Genomic DNA, 3,943 nt, shown 5'->3' with positions numbered 1-3,943 from the left:
CAATCTCGGCACGAAAAGGTCTCCCCCTTTCTCCTGGCCAGAAATGCTCGATCATTGCTGCTGCGCGATCGGGGTTGACCGTTTTCTATCATCTCGCTCTCTCCTTCTTTCTTTCTTTCTTTCTTTTTCTCTTTCTGTGCAGTGTATGCGTGTGTGTGTGTGTGTGTGTGTGCTGCGATCTACATCGATCGTGGACCCGATCGTCACTATCAAGCGACGGCCGTATCGTGTCGTGCGCGTGAAATGTCCAGCCGTGCCGTGCTGTGGTGTGTCGCTCCACCATCGCGGTTACTAGAGAAAGACAGACGACACAGGTAGAGGAGGACAGGCGCGCGTTTTTCACACGTGCCACCACCTTCCACGATCACGCGATCGGGTACGCTCTGCGCGCACCGTGAATCAGCCCCCTCCCCTTCCCTCACTCCCAAAAAGCCCCAAGAAAAAAGGAATAGAAGGGGGTGCACGACTCTCCCTCCCCGCACCCGAGCATTGCAGACGGGACGGAGGAAGGAAAGGGGACGCCCGGATGGCCTTTCCACCGAACCGAATGAAGCGGCCAACCCATACCCGGGTGGCCGGGGCCACCGTCAGTCCGTGTTTTCGTCGCAACGGCGAAGCAAGCAAGCAAGCAAGCAAACCTTCAGTGCGCACCGTGCGGTGCGGTTGCAGCGTGCAGTGTACGTACGTGTCCGCAAAACCCGCGTTGTTTGTAGTGAACGTCGTTCGCGCGAACGTCGTTTGGTGTGCGCGAAATTCGGGTACCAAGCGAGAAGAGAGGAGTGACAGAGGTCTGTACCTCGGAGGAAAATCGTTTCCATTCCATTTGCCACGAAACCGGTGTGTGTGAGTTTCGTGTACGTGTGTCCGTCTGTGTGTGTGTGTGTGTGTGTGTGTTGTGTGCTAGTGGCCATGATTTCCCGTGACACCATTCCCGACGATCGTGAGCTCGCAGCAGCAGCAGCAGCGCCAGCAACAGTTCGATGAGCGCTTGTTAGATCATGAGTGAGATGAGATGAGCATGAGATGAGAAATGAGCATCCAGCGCTGCGTGAGCCAAAAATACAAACAAAACCTACAAACGAAATTGATCTACGAAATGGGGCGCTCGATAAGCCGTTGCCGTTGTTCCACCCAGTAGCGATCGCACCCGCCGCAATGTTGGTGTTGGTGTTGGTGTGTGCGTGCGTGACGGACACACATGCTGAGCGACATTGCGCCCCAAGCTTGGGGCAATGTTTTTGCTCACAGGCGCCCGCATGCGTGGCCATCGTGTTTGTGGGGCCGCGATGCAACCTTCGCGCCGCGTGTCTAGGCTTAAGGCTAGGGCGCCATGGAGGGGGCCACTCTTATGCAGCTCACATATCTGCTGAGCATCGCACTAGCGCCGGCAACACACAGGGTCACCTTACCACAAGGGGGTTTCACTGTTATTATCGTTCCATTTTTTTTTTGTTGCCTCCTCGCCCCTCCAAGGGACCTACATTTTCGTCATTTTTACACGATTCGTCCATTGCCAAGGCATTGTCCAAGGGGGTGCGCCAAGCGATGCGCTAGAAATGGGTTGAAGCTCCCCCCCCCCCTTTTGCTGTTTTGCTTTTTCGGGGACACCCATGGAATGCAAAACATGGAACACAAACGCCTTTCCGCGGTCCGTTGCTGCAGTTGAAAGGCCCAATCCAAGATCCATGTCACGCCCGTTGACAGCTCGCATCGCCCGGGATGATCCACGGTGTTTGATGCAGTAGGCCACGGGGGGCGGCTCTGTCATAGAAACGGCTGAACCCATGACATGGCCTCCCATTTTGATCCTTTCTCAATTGTTGGGAAGGAATTTTGAAAAGTCATGGCCGTGACGTGTGTGAAATCTCCCTTGGCAACCGGTGCTCCATACTGCTGCTGCTGCACTCCTGTCAATCCCTTGGCTGGCTGTACGACGATGCCGTAGATCATTGCACTGATGCTGCACCACGGCGCAGCAGCCTTAGCTATCAATCAATCAAAAAAGGGTTCAAAATTCAGATGCAGGTCAAGAACGGTTGTTGCCGGGGCATTCCACCGGCGACCAGAGCTCACGTACTAAATATAATAATTTTCCAAAGTGCCAATGCACCGATGGTCAGGACCGTCGAGAGAACCATGCATCGGGTTCGAAGGACGTCCAGGTCTTTGCCACAAGACGTGGGAGCGACGGTCCCCGTATGAAATCCGTTTTGGTTTGGCTGGATTTTTACTTCCCGACTGATGCCCGGTGATGTCAGCGGGATGATGCTGGCTAGCGATGCTGATGATGATGATGGGTCATGGTTTGTGTGGCCAAGTTCCTGCTGCTCCGTTGACAGTCAACGGCGCTAACCGAGCGAACCGAGGACTGGGTGGGCCTGTGAAGATGCGCTATTAATAACGTTTGTCTTTGGTGGAACCCGTTGGTCGGTGCTGCAGGAAAAACACACTCACTCCGGATGACACTCCCCACCAGCTGGGCGGCAGCAGCAGCAGCAGCGAAATGTGTCACTCCACGCGATGGAAATTAAATGGCGAACGAACGAACGAACGAACGAATGTGGCCACCGCACACAGAGAGAGAAAGAGAGACCGCGGTGCGCTGGTGTGTCAACTGCCATCCGACGCTTTAGTGCTGTTGCTGCTGCTGGTGTTTTCTCGATCTCGAGTGTCATCTAACAGCGACGTGGGAGATCGTTGCGCAAATGGAAAACCGAAAGCAAAAAAAAGAAAATAGAATCCCTCGTCACAAGGACATGTGCATGTGAGTGGATCAACCAGCAATCAACATCCGAGTATCCGGTATCCTCTAACACCTTCCATCTTTGCACAACACTCACACATACACCGTGGCACAGACACCGTGGCCGGGCTCTTGTGTGCCGGTGTGGGAATGTCGTAAGAACATATATAAACGTATTCCGTTTCCTTCTTCCTGCCTTCCTGGCTCACCATCATCACCATCAGCATCATCGGCCTGGTGGCTGGTTTTTGGGCCACACGGGTGTGTGCAACTGTGGTGAGCATAAAATCAATTAAGCGTCAGTGCACATCCGGCAACGCCTGGTGAAGTGATCCTTTCCGAGGCGTAGCGCAGGATAGCTCTGCCTCGGCCCAACGAGCTCACCGTTGTTGTTGTTTTTTTTACCGGATTAGCTTTGGAAGAGGGGAGTTGTTTTCGTCGTAAATCTTGCCCAGTGCAATACCATGGCATCCCGGGGACGACTACGGTGTTACATGGCTGGAAGTGCAGCGTAATGCAATGCTAGCCACCATGACAAGGTCATCCGGGAGGCATTATATGTTGGCTTTCCGGGATCACTTTTTTTCGTTTTGTTTGGTATATTTCCTCGCTACCGCCCAAAACTCTGGTCCACTAATCCGTTCCGTTCATTGTCTGTGTGTTTTGTGTTGTGTTCCGTGGTGCATTGTGTGCTTTGAAGTGGAGAGCATTTTAATATATTCCTCATTTTTTTGCGTTGTTGTTGTTCGTTAATCAGTCTCAGTTTGCGTAAGTGCTGCATAGAAGTATCCTGAGGGATATCCGGGGCTTTGCGGCGAAGTGAATCCAGTGCCCGTGTGTCCACAACAGTAAATCCCTCTGTGTGTGTATGTGTGTGCAAGTGCAAGTGAAACGAGCGAGAAGCGAGAAATACGAAAGGACTTAAGCGGTTCTCGTCCCCCAGGGGAACCGGCCCCCTTCTACCTTACCTTCCGCCCGCGGGGTTGTAAACAAGTGAAAAGATATCGCTTCCTGCCAGCGGCGCCCAGTGGTAGTGCCGTTTGAAGTTCTCCGTGTGGCTGTGTGGCTCTGTCGTGGAGCATTAAAAATTCGTCGGATTCTTCGTCGTTTTCCCCCCGCTCCGCGTTCAGCGTTTCTCCAACCGGCAACTCAACAAAACACCGGCAGTTTGGAGGTTTCGAAAGTTCGGGCGAGTATAGA

Source organism: Anopheles darlingi, chromosome 2 (assembly GCF_943734745.1).
Source record: "Anopheles darlingi chromosome 2, idAnoDarlMG_H_01, whole genome shotgun sequence".
Classification (NCBI taxonomy): Eukaryota; Metazoa; Arthropoda; class Insecta; order Diptera; family Culicidae; genus Anopheles; species Anopheles darlingi.
The sequence above is the reverse complement of the archived record's forward strand: the minus strand, read 5'-3'. Positions refer to the sequence as shown.